At 39.2% G+C, this 19,416-nt stretch overlaps 1 pseudogene; it reads right to left on the bottom strand.

The window, feature by feature from the left end:
* LOC139710785 (uncharacterized) overlaps positions 1–19,416 on the bottom strand; it is an 83,070-nt pseudogene that overhangs the window by 38,763 nt on the left and 24,891 nt on the right.

The raw sequence follows: 19,416 nt of genomic DNA, 5'->3' as shown, positions 1-19,416 counted from the left end.
AACGCACTCAGACGCATCAATATATTGTGATATTGTGAGTAGTGCATAACAACATTTGGAGAAAGAAATCAGGTAGACTAAAAAATTCCTGTTGAGAGCCATGCCTACAATGCTCTTCATTCTCCACACAACTTAACCCGTTGAGAACGAGTCCCGAGTATACTCGGGCAGGTGTCTGTGGGAAACGCGTGTTGTAGCAAACTAAGCTATCGAACCTTCCTCAGCGGGTTACAGAACTTGGCAAAAAACACAGAGGTGAGAATTGCCATTGGTGCGGGAAGAAGCAAGGGTTCACTTCAACACAATCTTTCTAATTGCAAGGTCTCTTTGGAGGAACTTTGAGGGAAGGACTTGTATACCTAATTGGAGCAGGGAGATGCCCTGCTTGGAGGCACACTGAAGTCTTGAATTTGCTACATTTGTATGTACTGCTCTCCACAAAGGAGTGCAAAATGAATACCAGATAGGATGAGAATGTTCGTTGATCAGCATGTGCATGCCTGTAAACTGACGACAGGCTGGCTGCTCCCCAGGGAGTGGATGCTACACTTTATGTATATGTCATGAATCTTGAGACCAGAGTAGACTGGTCGAGTGGGGAACCTACCGCAGGGCCTGTGGCTCCAAAGTACGCCACTTCGTGCCAAGTCGCGATGAGGAGCCAGGTCGAGTCGAAGTGCAGCTGGAGCGTCTTGCAGACGATGCGGTCAGCCTCCTGGAAGACGGAATCCTCGCGGGATGTGCGCGTCTTCTGGCGGTACGAGATGGTGCCGGCAATGTTCGTGTTGACGTCGCCCCAGAAGGGGGCAATGTAGCTCTGGTCAATGCCCTGATGAAACTGTACAGGGGTGTAGGTGGTGATCGCCTCACCAAAGGAGATGAGACCGTTGGTATTGACCTGCGTGAGGAGGATAGTAAGGAAAGAGTTGATTGCAAGGAACAGCAAGAGTACATGGGACATCAAATGCAGAGGATGTAGAGTGTTTGTTTTATAAAGCCATAAAAGATGACCACCAGCAATAGCAAAAAAGAAAATAAAAATAATAACAATATTGATAATAACAATAATAATAATAATAACAATAATAATAATAATAATAATAATGATAATGATAATAACAGTAATGATGATAACAAGAAGAAAGAATAATAATTATAGAAATGATAATAAAAAAATTATGATAGTAATGAAGTACAGTGTAATGATGATAATGATGATAATGGCAGTCAAAATTCACTCATCTGTTGTCAATGGCAAAGAAATGTTGCATTTAAATGAAAAATGAGTATGGGGTATTCGCATCCAGAAGCAGCCTTACTCCCCTGCCCCAAATGATTCTTGCCAAGTTTGGTCAAAATACAGCTGCCTATTTTCAAAATGAAAACGGCCACCACCTGTTTTCAAGAAAATGGAAAATCACTTGAGCCATTTGGCCCATAGTAATGAAATTTGCAACTGATCCACAAGTATTCATGATGATCATCCTATCTATAATAACATTAAAATCAACGCTGCCAATTCATCTATAATGTAAAAAATCTAAACACCTAGATGTACAATGTACATCAAACACCAGTCATTACAATACATATGTATATGTTGCGATAACATAAAGAGTGCATACATAATCAGAGTGTCTTGAAATTTCAAGCAAAGATGTAAATTACGGACGCAAAAATTAAAGACAGATAAAGTGTATGTAGAGCTAATTTAACAAAGATTCATAAAATACACATGACAGAAAATTATGAGGATAATGAAAATGAAAATCAACTAAAAGAGATTCTTGGTTGTTCTTAAAGATGGTGAATGGATGCAAAAGTTAAAGACAAATATTAAAATGGATATCAGTCATCAAACAAAGATACATAAGCCTAAAATGCACATGGACAAAAATTCCAGTGAAATGCCAAAGTGAAAACAAAGAACTCACGTAGAGTGACGTTTGAGTTGTCCCAAAGAATGGAAACTCCTGTTCAAGGGCAGTCGCGTTAACGGATACGTCATCATTGCTGGGGAGGAATGTGTCTAATCCCTCACCATACGGGAAGAGTAGTCCTGTACAGCACAGACGATTTGAGGTCAGCTTTCATTAATTCATCGAACCATTATTCTCCACAAGTATCTCAGTCATCATATTACAATAGACCTATACACTCAAATTAACACCAAAGACTATTCTTGGGCTACAATGTGTTATCCTGATACTCCCAGGCACTGACCACATCTATAGGTTAGCTACACATGATTGCTTGTGATGGGAACCAATAAAAAAGAGCAAAACCAACAGCAACCAGTACACTTTGGGACTATGCAGAACATCCTGATGGTTAGCTACAGATTATTGGTTCCCACTGGTAACTGACAAATGCCAGCAAAACCAACAGAAACCAATAGGACTAACAGAATATCCTGTTGGACCCAGCACTGAGTGCATGGGTGTACATGCAAGAGGGGGTCGCGAGGGTCGTACGACCTCCCCAAATTTTGAAAAGGTCCACTTTTTGTAAAAGACATTTCTGTTTTTCGAGGGCTTTTTACCCTATTACAACAGTAAAAAAGTGACCAGGTGGTGTTCCAGCAAATTATCAAATTTGGGAGGGGGAACACCCCCCTCCCACACCCTCCCCCCGCTCGGTCGCTCCGCAACCTCGCAAAGGTAAAGGTCCAAAAATTTTGATGACGACCCCCCCCCCCCCCCCCCCCCCCCCGAAAAAATTCCTGGATACACCCCTGGAGTGGGTTCCCTGCAACCAACAGAAACTAAACCAATAGGGACCAATGGGACTTATGAACCAGTGAAAGATATTGGACATCCTGTTGGTATGATGTCTATGGGTTTGCATGGAATTTCTGATGGTGTTTTCAAGTGAGCATTTAACTTCTGTACTTCTGGATGGAGTCAGTAAGAACCAATAAAACCAAAAGAAACCAATATGAGCTTCTTCTTGGAAAAATGACAGCTCCTAAAAACAAATGGCATTTTTCTATAGCTACTGTCAAACTGGCAAAATCTTGTTAAATTTAAGATTGCAAAGTCTTTGAAATCTGTGGTTGTCCGTCCACACTGGCGGACAAACTGCTCAATCTTTAAGTTCTCGAAGTCTGGGTCACCAGTATGCATGTGCAAGACAGAAGAAAGAGCACCCTGTCTTCTGAAAGCTGGGGATTGTGATGTAACAATGCAGACCTTTTACATCACAATGACTACTGTATACGCCATATATTTTGTGACTTTCTCGAATCAGAAATTCCCAACAATTTCGCTTGTGGTTAATTTTGCAATCGTGGAGTCCTGTACTGAATGGATACAGGTACACGTGTACGTCACATCCATATTAGGATCAGAGCCAATATTTTAATGTGTTTTTAATTTCGCGAGTAGCACCTGACTCGCAAAATATTTGGCGTATACAGTATGCCTTTTCAAGGAACCGTCCACAAACAGATGGTGGACTGGTCAAGTGACAATTAGGCTTTGTGACAGTTCAGTGTTCTCCCTGGCAAAAGATCAGGAAGTTTGATGGGGGGTCTGAGAAATAGCCCTCGTCTGAGTGGGAAGTTTCATGGGAAGTTTTGCAAGAAGTTTTGTGAGAAGTTTACTGTCACAATGGCAAAACTCTGAGATCTTTCCAAAGATAAGTCTTTTTCCAGCATGGCTGGTTTCTTTTTTAATTGTTTTTTTGCATTGTTTTTTGCATTGTTTTTTTTTTTTTTTTTTTTTTTGGGGGGGGGGGGGGGGGGCGTCATTACAGCACTAAAATTACACCAACACCATGTTTCCTCTGAATGCCATGGCCAGCTTGAATCATGTCCCTACCTGATATGTGACTCTCAGTCGGATTTCGGTTCGATTCAGCAGAGTTGATGAGAAGCGTGTCGCTGAAGACTTTCACACCATCAATGGTTCCATCTGGATGGAGCTCACCCTCAACTGTGATGTCAGCACTAAACGTCTTGGCCCCAGTAATCTGAAGGATGATGATTAAATTGTTTAATGCTACTTCAGGGTCTTAAAATACAACATTTTTAATAGCCATGTTTTTCAGAAAACCCCATTTAATTTGATTATTAAAGTAGTCAAAGAGAAATGTGGATTGTTGTAAACCATGACATGGGTCTGATTCTTCCAAATTTAGTATTTGGATGCTTTTGATTGCATAATGTGTGAACACAATGGACAGACCTTGGAGGGAAGGAATTCCTGACATGCTCTACAAAACTCCTCATATCTCTTTGACCGCTGAAGCAAATCTGATGGGGTTTCCAGCAAGATGTGTGTAATAAGTTTTATAGTTTCACACCCTGAAATTGTATTTGGATTGGTTCACTATTTTTAAAGTTACCACTGCAGAGGGTTCCGTTAATCATTTTTACTGGGAAATACGGTACATTTTTAGAGAACTTGTTAGAGTTAAATAGCCAAGAATTATTCAGGCACTCTGGTATTTTAGTTTATGTTGAGCAACACTTTAATCATTGTAACTCGTGACTTACGGTCGTATCCACATTGTGTCGCACAGCTCGGCTGTCAAAATCTGCAAGATCGATTGTGTTTGCTGTTCCGCTGATCGCTACATCGCCAGTCACAGTCACGGGACTGGAAAACGTCACTGGTCCTAAAGGAGGAAAGATTTTACATCTCAAAAAAGAGCTAGAGAATCGTAGTCTTCCTTTTACTGGCTGCAGTTATAATAGCACATCATGACTATGATCAAAAAAGTTTTCTACACATACAGTTGTGCCTCCTTGCAAATCAAATAAATTTTCATTGCTGATTATCTCCTTCCAAATCAAAAATATCTAATCCAAAATTTATTAACAAACAGGACCGTGCATACAATGAACAAGAGACGAGATTCTTTTTGCGGGTTGACAGAGAACGGGCAGGTTGGTAATCCACCAGTGCAAAAGTGGTACATGTACCCCCTTTTCACAGTCAACTACATGCGCCATCGAACAATAGAATCATGGATCGGTCGCAAGGTATGAATAGAGCATGCGCTGATGGGCTAACAAACTCTTTTGCTATACAGAAAAGACACACCTAAATGGAGTCAGCGAAGTCAAAATATCTACTGGGCCCATCCTTGATTGCTATTATGTACATCTTTATATGAGTTTTACAGCAAAACAAGCACACACTACATTGGAGAAAAGGCAAATGATATGGCCATGCAGGCAATTTTAGTACGGAAAGAAAACAGACATTGATACAATGTAGACGATACTCTAATCTTTCTATTACAGCCATTTTTGTGGGAAGCATGACACAAATTAACATGAATTTAGGCCACGAATGCAGACACTCCTGTCTACATTTTGGGAACCTGGTACACCCGTGGCTCCTGTATATCAGTTGACGCCACATAAACCTGGTATACCAGGTTCCTGTAAGGAACAGGTTAACAACACACAAGTTTTACCTGTAACAGTCTTGGCTCCAGCCTCTCGAACTGTGTTGGCGTCCAATTCTGAAACGTCCACACCATCCACTGTGCTTGTCGTAACAATGTTCCCATTGATGGTCAAGGCGTCAGAGAATGTGATGCTTTCTATTTGAAATATCACAAAATATGCACGTGAAACACTGTGAGTATACATACAAAAGTACACAGGTATGTTTCATGCTTTTGCTGTTTTTTTTTAATTGTGACCCTGCACCACAAAAGCAAGAAAAAGTCGCCAGACGTGGATTTTTAGGTTAAGGGTAAATTCTGAAAGAGCAGACTCTAAGCTTTAAAATGATGTACAGTGTATAACTCGATTCACACGGACTCTCCTAACCTACCTAAATACTGGAAAGAAAGCACACACTCTGGAAAAGTGTGAACTGAGAAAAGAGGCACTGAAGTACAGGGTCGATTCAAGCGCCTAATCTTTCACCAATCCGCGCTAGTTGTGCCATGAAAGGGACAAAGCACACAATGTCATGCACCGGAGCAACAACAATGAAGAAATTATCAGATTAAGCTGAAATTGAGCATGTTCTATTAACGCATTCTGTCCATGCGTAATGCCAACTTTCAAAGCAGTAGCATTATTCTTTCAAAAGTTGTTAGACATGAAAGTGAAGAGTGTACAGAGGATTTCAAGAAATTAAAAGGGGCCTCTAATACATACCTGATCATTCTACTCTCCCCCAAAAAGGGGTTGTAAAAAACCTTCGGAAAACACACTTTCTTATTCGTGTTATGATCCCAAACTTAAGCATAATGTAGAAGAAAGATAGCTCTTTCAGAAAATATGAAAAACTCAAGATTGACCTAGTTGACCCATTTCACCTGTTTTGGATCCTCACGTAAAATCAAGGGGTGCGACTTTTTGGGGGTTTTTTGCGATGCACGGTCACAATTAAGAGTCATCTTGAGACCACAGTCAAAATTTGATTCCAAAGTAGATTACATGGGTAAGAAACAGAAATACACCATTTGCAATATTCAACTCTTTAGGAAGGAATAAAGTGGGTATTTGATATACCAAAATATCTAATCAAAATACCAAAATATGCTTGTATCTGACTGAAATTTGCCCATGGGTTTCACAAATGCAGGAGGAAAGGCGAGAAAGAAATGAACAGTAATCACAGGAAGATATACATATCTACGTATTCCACACAGACCTCAATTCCATATTTAACATATGCAGGAATCTACTGAGAGTAACTTAACGTTTGGCTTTTCACAAAGTTTGAATTAGAACAAAAATGGAGACACTTTAAATAATGAGTGCAATAGCAGGCATGGTGGTTTATCAATGCATGATGAATATTAGCATATCTGACAAAGTTATTATTCATGTAGTCCTTATAAACGGTGGTTGCCAGCACATCCACACGACAGTAACAATGTCTTCATTACAGCCTGGTATTTGGCAATGATAATTAATAGAAAACTAGATATATCGCTACGGCTACTGATATGCCTCCGCCATAATGCATGGTTCTCCTAATAGGTCTATAGTACAATGTCTTGACAATGTGTGATGACAGTTTCAAACAATTGGCAAAATATTAAAATGACAGGTTTGACACAAATGTGCTGAATGTTCACTTTCCTAGAACTAGGTTCAATTGGATGAATGATTAAAATGTCAGAGTGCAGGTATTTGGGGAACTGATGATTTTTACTTGACTTCTGACCCTTTTATAAGTTTATGCATTGAGTAATTTTTCAAGGTATTGAGAAAAAGTATAATTTCAGTATCAAATGGGAAATTAGCATTATCTAAACCTGGCCTTTGACCTTTGACCTCACAGTTCCAAAGAGAATCACTGTTAGGTTGAACATGCATAAATATGTAAGTTTCATGATGATACCTTGAGTTACTTTTGAGATATGGAGGAAAAAGTGCAATTCAGCACTTTCACTTGACCTTTGACCTTTTGGCAAGAAACTTCCCACAGAATATATATTGGGTAATACATGTATACATCAAGTTTAAAAAAAAAAAACCTTAAATATAAGGAAAGAAGTGATATTTTGAGGAGTTGACCTTGACCTTTGACCCCGACCTTTGACCCATGACCCCCAACTTCCCTAGATAATCACTGCCCATCGGTACAAGCATATATACTAAGTTCCATGAAGATACCTTGAACCATTTGCGAGATATGGAGAAAAACATGAAATTTCAATTTTTTTTTCACAAAATAACCTGTGACCTTTGACCTTTGACCCTGTGACCCTAAAATCCACACAAAGTATTATCCCCCAAGGATATACCCTCATACCAAGTTTGATGTAAAACCATCACACGGTTCTTGAGATATCGACAAAAACAAAACGGGACGGACGGACGTACGGACGTACGGACGGACGGACGGACGGACGGACGGACGGACGGACGGACGGACGGACGGACGGACGGACGACCCGAAAACATAATGCCTCCGGCCACTTCGTTGCGGAGGCATAAAAAGAATGTTAGTTTCTTTGGTGTTTTTTTTTTATTTGTTTCATTTTCAGTCTGACAAGATGGCTTGCATGATAACTCGTATTTAGCTACACTAGCTGGCCTTCCGTGGTGTACAGTTGATTTATTGATGTGAAACAATGAAATAAATGCTTTCCCAAGATTTAAATGATGGACTATTCTGGTCGACCTGGCTTACCGAGGCAAGTTCATTCTTTGTTTTAACATGAATTCCACAACTTGTAACATTAGGCCAGCTTTATATGGACAATACTTTGAAAATGATTGAGTTACATGTAAGTGTGTGGCCAACTGAGAAAAAGGATGGAAGGGCATTTGGGATATGACGTGTACATGAGATAATCAATCTATGGCAACTTTCGGAAACAAGAAGTGAATGGGCTTGTGCCGTAACTTACGATCCAGCTGATGGGTCCCAGAGAGAGTGACCACTTCCTCCGACACATCCACCGTATCCAAGGTAACATCTGCTTGGAAGACCGCATCGCTAGATAACGTCACAGCTTGGCTGAAGGTCTTGGCACCTATTCACAATGAAGTGTTGTAAACAAGAAAACGTGACTCGACTCTTTTCTCTCTTCTTTTTTTTGCCCCTGAAGTGAATCTATTGTAACACAAGCGGTCGAGTTTGTCCTGGTTTTTCTTTGAAATAAGTAACATCTCAACCCTTTATGTGTATTGGCATTTAGCTTATACATTGCCAAGAATTAGTCAACATTCAGTAATAGGTCCAAACCTGGACTGCTTACAAAATTAGCAAGCCCATTACTTAGGTGCAGCACTGTGTCTCAGTCCAAAACAAGGATTAGGGGGATTTGATAATCTCCATTCATTGATAGTGGTTTCAAGACATCTGTCTTGGCTAATCAGCAAAGAAAGCAGTTCATCATGCGAGCAAATGAGCAAAAAGAGAGGATTATAGTGTTGACTTTTCTCATTTTTTTTTCTTCAAAAAGGTACTTCTATGTACATGACAAACTCTCCACTGTATCTTATATATTGGGAAGTGAAAGACTTGTTTCTGTGATGAAAGAAATCCCTTTGAACTTTGAACCTTGATGACATTTCATTGTAATTCCAGAAGCAGCTCTTTCTATGCTAAACTGGGCGTGTTACAGGACAACACAAGAAGACTTTTGTTTCATGACACAGAATCCAAGCATGGTTGCTAAAATTGTTTTAATTCATACCATAAGCAAAATTAAGATAAATGCCAATAACTTTACAAATTTGCCAAGGAGGTACAACTACAGAAACAGCTACTCAATCTGAGAGTAGTGAATCTACGTACAGCTGTATGACTTATTTTCAGTGATATGCAATTCAATTCTCACATACAATGACAGATTTTAAACTAGAAATGTCGCTACAGCGACTGGTTATACCCCCGCCAAACAACATTTCATAAGCTTTGGTAAAAAAACTGAGGAAGTAGTTAAATCCGCAAGATCTTTCCTTGATCTTCTGCCATTAATATGCCGTTACCATGGCAACGTACTTTCGGGTACTGTCGAAAAATGCGTCTTGCACATCTACAACCAAAGGCACACATCTGTACCAAGTTTCATGGAAATTGGGCAAAAACTGAGGAAGTAGTTTGCAACACAAAATTTTCCATCATTTTGGCTCATAATATGTGAGCTGTTACCATGGCAACATACTTTTTGTCACTGTCAAGAAATGTGTCATGCTGACCTATATCCTAAGACAAACATTCAATATGAATTCCATGAGAATTGGAAGAACACTGATGAAGCAGTTTTGCCATGAAGCATTTTGCCCTATATTTTACCAATAACATGCCGTTACCATGGCAACGCACTTTTTGCCACTGCGGAAATATGTGTCTTGCACATTAACATATTCAGATGAACATCTGTACCTAATTTCATAAAAATTGATCAAAAACTGTGGGAGGAGTGCGCGACGCAAGATTTGTACCCATTTTTGCCCATAATATGCCGTTACCATGGCAACGTACTTTTGGGTACTGTCAAAAAATACGTCTTGCACATCTACAACCCAAGGCACACATCTGTGCCAAGTTTTATGGGAATCGGTTGAAAACTGAGGAAGTAGTTCGCGACGCAAGATTTGCAGCGGACCAACCGCCCGACCGCCCGACCGACCGACCGCCCGCCCGACCGCCCGCCCGACCGCCCGACCATCCGCTGATTCCTATATACCCCCTTCAAACTTCGTTTGGCGGGGGTATAACTATGTGTACTCATGAGGCCATGGAAGAAATGGAGTTGAAGGGCAAACAGTGTTACCACTTATAGTCTGTGCTCCAGTCTCCGTGACAGCTTCTCCCATGTCGAAGCCATTGACCAGAACTCCTTCGGGGAGGACGACATTAGTTGTTGTCGTGTCATCGTTAAACGTGAGCTCCCCGGTTAGCGTTTGCCCAGGAACATTGTTCCTACGTGGAGAGAATGTTGAGAAGAGGAGAAATGACGTCATGAAACTTGGAAATATAGGAACAGTGTACACATCCTTTTTTACAGAGTTTTCACCCTTTTTGGAGTGTCTTACCTGCTGAAAAAAACAAAGAAACAAAAACACACACAGAAATTTAAAACTTTATAACTTTCTGATTTCATATTTAGTTTTGCTGAAACTTGTACCATTACAGTAGATTTGTCTGATTTGCTTTAAACTAAGACAAACAAGGTGTGGATCACACTTTTTTCCATCAGTACTTTTTTTCAAGGACTTGCATTAGGGGAATTACTGTGTCTACATCTCTTTCTCTTCTTCTCTAAATAGATCTCTGTAATATACCCTCTCTCTGTAAATATATCTCTATATCAATATCTATATCTATCTATCTATATATATATATATATAGATAAAAAGATAGATAGACAGATAGATAGATAGATACCATCTCTCTCTCTCTCTCTCTCTATTCCTCTCTTGATTGTAAGTTCTCCTTCAAGTAGTATCTCAGTTCTCACTTTAGTGTTGTACTGTCCAGGGTATCGACATTAACTCCGTTAACGCTGGTGGCCGAAAGCGTGTTGGCTGAAAGCTCGCCCTCTATTGTCAAGCTGCGGAAAATCTTGTGGCCGGTGATTGTGTCAGGTCCGCTCAGTGAGACGCGATCTTGTGAAGACGGCAAGGTGAGTCAAGAAAACGTAAAAAGTTCAAAGTAAAAGTACTACAAGCTAATTTGTTTTTCAGTGGGTCCCCCCCCCCATCTCCATCCTCTGATTATTCTATCACTACAATACCTACTTCTGCAAGTCCCATCTAAAGTATATAATGCACCTCTTTTGTTATTGCTTATTCATGTTGATAATTCTTTACTTTCATGTACATTGTACATAAATGTTATTATGTTGAGATGGACAACAATAAAAACTGAACTTCAACTTGAAAGTTTACCATGCAACAAATGGACCGTATTTTAGCTATCTTTTACAGGATTTTAGAATGTAAAAGAAATTTTATGAATTGTAACCACAAAAGATATTGATAAATTTATCAACACAATGACTTGCTTTCGTATTTCTAGATTTTCTTGACTAATGTGTCCAACATTACCCTTCAACAAACCAAACAAAGACCTGGTAAGAAAAGTGTGTTATCTGACAGACAAAGAGTTAGGAAAATCTGCTTGCTGTTCAGATGCAGTCAAGCATAAAGGTGATTAAATGTTACAGGCAAATTAAAAAGACACTATGCACTACAGCAACAAGTGTGATAAAAATGAACTTTCAACATTTTTAGACATCCAATTCTGGATAAGTTAGGGTGGAGACATTAAACCTTTAACTTTTGAAGGAATATCAAATTTCTCTCCTTTTATAGACAAATGAACCTTTAATCTTTCGGCCTTCTCATTACCTTCATCAGAATATGATGGCGAACGAATATGAGTATTATGAGTATTATGGTCTTATAGACGAATGAGCTATTATATTCAATAAGCGCATTCGAGGAAATGTGATATATAGGCACAAAATGTAGAATGCAAAATTTCATTCATGAAATTACATTGTGTATTCACCACATATAACTGACAAATGAACACAGACGTGCTCTTTTAACGGCTTTAATGGAAATATTGTATCTACCATTCATCAGAGTTCTCACAGCTGTGAACTATTTGATTATTGTTTCTGAAATCACTTCTAGAACAAAGGAAACAAAAAAAAAACACACATACAGGTCATACATTTGGTGGAAATGGTGGTGAGAAAATAATCTATTCAAAGAATTTCCAAACTTTGGTATTTTCACACTAAAATTCGAATCACATCATGTTTTCTTCCATTCATCATTATTGAAGCCCAAACAAGCATTTGAGTAGTTTCAGCAAGAATTTCCTTTTATCTTTTCGTTTTGTTTTGGATTTGTTTGTTTGTTTTTTGTTGTTGTTTTTGGGGGGGTTTTTTGTTGTTGCTGTGAGCGTCTAATGGTGCAGTAGCTTGTTTGGGCAATATCCACACCATGGCTCGACACTAACTTTTTTGTTTGGTGGCCCGATGGGGCCACCAAAGTCCTAAATTCCAAATTTTTGGTGGCCCGAGAGAAAAACTTGGTGTCCCGAAAAAAGAAACAATAAAAAACATTAAAAGTCCTTTTTTTAATGAGTCAAATATTTAAGTTTTATGATAGTAAGAATTAGAAGTTGGACATATCTACTCATAAATAAACTTCAACAAACTTGCAACACTCACTCTCGGGCACTCATTCAGTCCTTTTCATCCATCCTTTAAAAAAAGTTAACTGCTAATTTCCGGCGCAAAAAGTTACAAATTTATTGACATACTTTTCAAAAAATTTTGGTGGCCCGAGGCGGGCCACCAAATTTGCCTTTTTTAAAATTTGGTGGCCGGACTTTCATTTTTGGTGGCCCCGGGCCACCAGGCCAGCGTTAGTGTCGAGCCCTGTCCACACTCTTATGCTGCGCATCTCGCCTAAAGTAAACCCACGCAGAGTGCATGCATACTCCACTAAAGAAAAAACAAAACAAAACAAAACAAAACAAACCCCCTATCCCTCTCTCAGTGACCCATTACTTTTATACAACTTTTTCTGTTTGAATTTTTACTGGGAATTTGCTAGCATACAATAATGAGTGTTCCTTTCAGATACTGCTTATGGGAGGGTTGAATGGGTTAGCCCCATACCATCAAAGAGTGTCCTCAAAGCACCCACGTCACGCTGATTTTCTGTTGCTTTCCGCTCTAGTTCGTCGAGGACATCGCCAAGATTGCGTCCGTCCTCTGTCATGGCAATTTGCCCAGCAAAAGGAAGAAAGAACATGAAGCATACACATCCCACAATTATCATTTTCACTCCTACAAAAGCTGCATTTTGTTTTCCTTCAAAAAATTATCTCTCCCAAAAATATAATACAAAGTCCAAATCTCCACAAATATCTGCCATTTTTTAATTTTTTTCCTTCCTTTATTCATTTATTTATTTATTTATCTATTTTTTATTTTATTTTATTTTATTTCATTTTTTATTTTATTTTATTTTTTTTTTTTTTTGGGGGGGGGGGGCTTACATACAGCAGGGCTCGTTCAAGCCTCTCAAAACTTTAACCCGTTGAGGACGAGTCCCGAGTATACTCGGGCAGGTGTCTATGGGAAATGCGTGTTGTAGCAAAATCAAACCGTCCTCAATGGGTTAAATATGATCTTTTGGGTGGCCTGAAAAAGAAATTTGATGACACAAAGTAAACAGAAAGATATAACAATCCATTTTGTATTTTAGTTGCCCAGTGAGGCCATTAGTGGATAAATTTGGTGGCCTGACACCAATTTTAGTGGTCCTGGGCCACCATTAACATCAAGCCCTGTACACAGGCACTTGCACACGGACAAACTAACAAACTAGAAAAGCACTCCGAGAGCGCAGACCTCCGACAAGCAGTTACTTTCTACCGATGATCTTGGTCTTCCACATAGATCAGTGATTTCCACCCACTGAAAAATTGCCCGATTTCCAATATAGAAGCCTTTGTTACGTCATAAACCCTCAGATGCGGGGCGCGCCTCTCCCCAGCAAAAACTAGAACACGCACTTTAGTGCGCGCATGAAAACTTCAAAAATGCGCAGCTTTAACTCCCAAGTTCATTGACCCTACGTGGCAAAATATTGAAAATCCTTCATAAAGCCCATAAAAATTTCCAGATCACTACCCAAAATGTAATCATCTATTCCTTGTGTCGCATTCTCAACCTTTCCTGCAAGTTTACTCCAAATTCTTTTTGAGTTATTTTGCACAAGGAAAATCAAACAAACTAACTAACAAATAAACCAATGGTAATGAAAACATAACCTCCTCCATTGGCAGAGGTAATAGCTGAGAGATATTACACTCACCCACTGAATTATCAGCAATGACATCTGCAAAACAGAAAAAAAAATGTACATCAATGTCCATTCAAGACAATAAAGACGGCTAAAATCTACATCAATTCTTTTCTTTCAAGGCTAAGAATTTTTACTCATTGCAGCTGAACCTCAAATTATCCTTTTAACATTTAAAGGAAATTGGAGACTACATGCAAGAAGTGTCCAAAAATCATAAAACAACCTTCTTTTAAACCAACGAGCACAAATAAAATTTTGATGCAGATATTACTGTCCTGTCATTTTCATATTAGCACCTCTACATTTCACTGCATCAATGACGGAAGGGTCTGGTCTGATGTACTCAATCTGTACAAAATGGAGGGAGGTATGAACCAAAAAAAAAAAAAGATTGCCAATGAAAGTCAGAAAAACAGGAACATTGCTTTCTAAACTGTGTTTCCAATTTAAGAATCAGGTACAGATCTAGCAATAACAGGAAGGGTCTTGAAAATTGTGTGACTCAAAGATACATTCGCATGTGCAAGTAAAAGCCACAAATGATTTTTGTCTTTTTGATCTTTGACCTTTAATTTGGAACACTACCACTGCATAGCAAAAATCATACTGAGAAACATCCAGCAGCATATGAAAGAAATTAGTTTTCTGGGACCAGGGCCATGTTTCATAAGGCTGTTCGTAAAGGTACGAACGACTTAAGAACAATTGTTCATCAGTTCTGATGTGCTATACTTATCGGAATTTCCATAATTCAGTGCAAGAACTGATCACAAGTCGTTCGTAACTTTACAAAGAGCTTTATGAAACACCCCCCAGATGAGCTAAAAAAAAAAATAGTAAAGAATTTTACATTCCATGTATATGGACTTACCATCTGCATCCACCCGCTCTACCTCGACCGTACCATTGAAGATGATGCTGCCGTTGAAGGTGATGCCGCCCCCGACCTCCAGCTTCCCATCCTTCAGAGAGATGGAGTCCCTCAATTCTTCGGTCGCATCCACGACTTTCTTGTCGTACTCTTCAAGACGTTTCTGTCCGGGATAATACAACAAAGTAACGAGCTAGAAAATTTGGCAAATTGGAGCTGACAGCCCTTTTTCATGGCATGAAGCTTTTATAAATTGCTGACGATGAAAATATTACAAGCATATTTTACTTCTACTTCCAGTTGATTGAGTAGTAGCAGTACTGTATGTCCCCCCAAAAATTACAACGGGATCCTCCACAATGATATCTTTCAAAATAGTGAATCAATTTAAATACAAATTCAGGGTATGAAACTATAACTCATTGCCCACATCTTACAGAAAACCCCATTCGATTTGCTTCAGTGGTCAAAGAGAAATGAGGAATTTTGTATAGAGCATATCAGGAATCTCTTCCCTCCAAGTTCTGTCTATTGTGTTCACACACAGGAGCATCAAACTGGGAAGAATCAGACTCATGACATACTTTACAACAATCCACATTTCTCTGTCACCGCTTAAGCAAATTGAATGGTGTTAATAGAGCTAAGATGTTATATTTCAAGACCCTGAAGTACAATTTAGACAGGTCAAACATATTGGGTGCTATCAATTCGAAATCAGATTGTAAGTTTTTTTGGGGGACATACAGTAGACAAAAACATCTGCTTGCATTTTACTTTCAGGAATAAAGGATCCTCATGCACCTTCCCCTCGACTCAGCATAACTTAAATGTTTCTGTGATATTAATGTGACTAACAACAGACATGGCGAGGGAACATGCAAGTTATGCTGAGTCAAGGAGACCGGTGCATTCCAATGTCTTTTGTTAAACATTTCAGTACTTTAGCAATGATTGACCGATGAGGTCATCTCAAGAATATTGGTTTGAAAGGATTTTTTTTGTGGGTGTTCCCAAGTAATCTGAAGAAAAATAGAAGAATACGTCGTTAAAAACATATAGAATGTTTCTAGATATTTGTTTTACCGCAAAAGTGATGTTGAGGATATCACAAAATCAACACAAATCAACATGCATTTGGATTTCTGGGGCCCTTTAAACTGTTGAGGATGGCCCAATTTTGCCACAACACGCATTTCCTATAGAGACTTGCCCGAGTATACTTGGGACTCGTCTACGTGGATTAAGATTAACTTCCATGTGCAATTTACTTATTATTTTCAGAACCGACCTCATATGGTAATCAAAATTGAGAGAAAAAGTCATCTGCACCACTTTTTGTATATTTACGGCTGCATGGCAAAGGTTCTAAAACTTGTATTTGCATTTGCAGCTCAGAGTATCAACAAAGATACACACTGCATACCATAATTTCCAGTTTATCTTTATAGCTTCAAGATCAATTTACATTCTATGTGGACCCCACCCCCTCCCCCTTTAAAAAAAAAAAATGAATAAATATATGTGCTTGCACACAAGTGTGTTTACAAACAAGTGGCTGATGCAATCAGCAGGTTTGGTACCATTAGTGGAAAAAGAAAGAAACAAAATATCTTCACAAGATTTTCCTTTCTTCCTGACAATATAATGACACAAGAGGGCGTACCTCAACGACTTTGAAGGCAGCTTTGAAGGCAGTCTGAACCTGCTGGCCATAGGGACTAGGGACTGGCTCAATTTCCTGATCAAGTTTCAAAAGTAACGTTCGTGACCTTCCACCAGGAGGGGGACCAACTTCCATCTGGATCACCATATACATCTGTCCCGCCCAGTCGGAGAAAGGAAAGGTTCTCGTAGCTCCAGTCAACCTTGCACTCAGACCAGCATACTGGGCTTGGTCCAATCCTGCATGCAGATGAAATAATGAAAGGATTTGAAACTCATTTTAAAAAGATCACTTCATGATGCTGAGAGCTGGGATGGTGGAGTGGGGATGGGATGTGGGGGTTGACGAATGTTAGCTCCATGCCAACTTCAAACCTTTATACCATTATACCTTTATACCTTTATATCTACACTGGCTGTTAATCCCACAACGAATTCCGTTCAAGATCCTTCTCATCACCAACAACATCACCGTTCACCCTTATATTCAGCTGACCTGATCTCATAGAAACCCAGACCGGCTACATGCATGGACCTCAGATCATCATCCACAGCTCAGCTCAAACCTGGCCCTCGCACCCACAACTGTTATGGTGACCGCGCTTTCTCCGTTCATGCCCCCCTTCTTTGGAACACCCTCCCTACTCATATTCAGTCCTCCACCTCCATCGACATTTTCAAAAAGAAACTTAAAACCTGTTTATTTTTACAACAGAACTGATGATTATGTATACATGTAGCTGATTATTTGTATTCGAAGCTGATTTGTATGTTTGTTTGTTTGTTTTCACAGTTGTAAAGTGCTTCAAAACATATTGTATTAACTGCTGTATAAACATTTCATATTGTTATTATTAACATTATTGTTATACCACCTTTGCTGAAGTTCATCATAAGGGTAATGTACAGTCAATGAACGTTAGATGATGAATGACATTATCAAAGAACCATTCCTGGGCAGCATGGAGATCATAAAACTCACAACTCAGTAAAGTAAGTCCAATTGACTTAAATCCGTTGAGGACGGACTGATTTTGCTACAACACGCATTTCCCATAGACACTTGCCCGAGTATATTCGGGACTCGTCCTCGACATGTTAAAAAAACATACACAAAAAGAAAAGATATTTCTGGATTCAATTAGCAAAAACATGATCTCTCTTGTTAATTTGTTTGCTTTTGAATCTGCTATGGAATGTGTATTTCTCAATTCAGTTTATATTGCCATTGGTCCTGGATGCATCGAGTGTGGAGAGAGAGGTTTTTATTCTAATGCAGCTTTTGCCATACGCACACACAGGCAGCCTATTAATTATACATGTAGTTACAATACCTTGAGATGCTTGAATTCAAGGAATAAACCACCGTCTTGTATTCGAGTGTGAGGTCTCTGCATTACACAGAGCACAATACATAAAAAGTCATGTGTAATGAGGTATCTTCTTTTCTTTGCTTTGCAGGTGGGAATACCACACTGAATTAAGATTCATTCATTCATTCATTCATTCATTCACCCATCCATTCATTCATTCACCCATCCATTCATTCATCCATTCATTCATTCATTCATTCATTCATTCATTCATTCATTCATTCATTCATTCATTCATTTGATCATTCATGATTACAAAAATCATGACAGCTCTCTAGTCTTTGCAACACTCCCGTCCACTTCAAGTATCTGCAACATTTCCCACCTGACATGTAGCCCCCAACGAGCTCGGCGTTTTCTACCGAAAAGACGCTTATCGACTGTTGCCACGGGAGACGGGAGGAGAGTACCACCAAGGGCACGTCTTGGCAGGTATTCGGCTCCACCGCGATGGACCACGAGATCGCGTTTGGCGTGGGCAGTGTCTGTGATTCGTGGAAGTGGAATCCTGATATGGGAGAAATGGGGAGAAGCGATTCTGGTTCAACACCTACCAACTTATTAAGAGAGTATAGTCAATCCTGCCCTGGAGGCCACCTGCTATATATGTGGCCACAGAAAAAAAAAAACCCTCCCAGATAAAAGCCATGTCAAAAAACCCTGTCCATAGTGGCCACCAGTTCATAAGAGCCACTACCTCATCTTCCTTTTGTGGACACTTTAGACAGATTTGACTTTACATATTTAAAGAAGGTTTCGAAGGTGGTGGAGTGGAGTGTTTAGTGGTGGGTGTTTTCACAGTACACTATGTATATTCTGTCGTGGATGTGAATATTTCTGTGCAATATTGTTTATAGAGAGAGATGAAGGGGTCAAAGAATCGCTTCAGTCTGATTGGTTAAGAGCTGAATGCACACAGTTTGTTACAATAGTCATCATTAACCAAATCCAGTTCCTGCATCCAGCAAATTAATGTCCTTCATCTGTAAAAGTTGATTTCATGCGTACAGCATTTTTTAAAAATCACATACAGGTAAGAATACTTATGGTTATGAAATGATTCTTTTCATATCAATGTATAATTTTGTATGTACATCTGTGCAATTCGACTATTAGTCGCCTTCTCAGATCTTTAATAAAGACTTTTTAATCAATCAATCAATTTTGATGCCCAACACTATGTGACAGGGATGATGTGCCACTTTGTTTCTGATAAATGCAATCATTTTTATGAA

Source organism: Diadema antillarum, unplaced genomic scaffold (genome assembly GCF_040938485.1).
Source record: "Diadema antillarum isolate AM-2024a unplaced genomic scaffold, OU_Dant_1.0 seq00001565_RagTag, whole genome shotgun sequence".
NCBI classification, from domain to species: Eukaryota; Metazoa; Echinodermata; class Echinoidea; order Diadematoida; family Diadematidae; genus Diadema; species Diadema antillarum.
The sequence above is the reverse complement of the archived record's forward strand: the minus strand, read 5'-3'. Positions and strand labels throughout refer to the sequence as shown.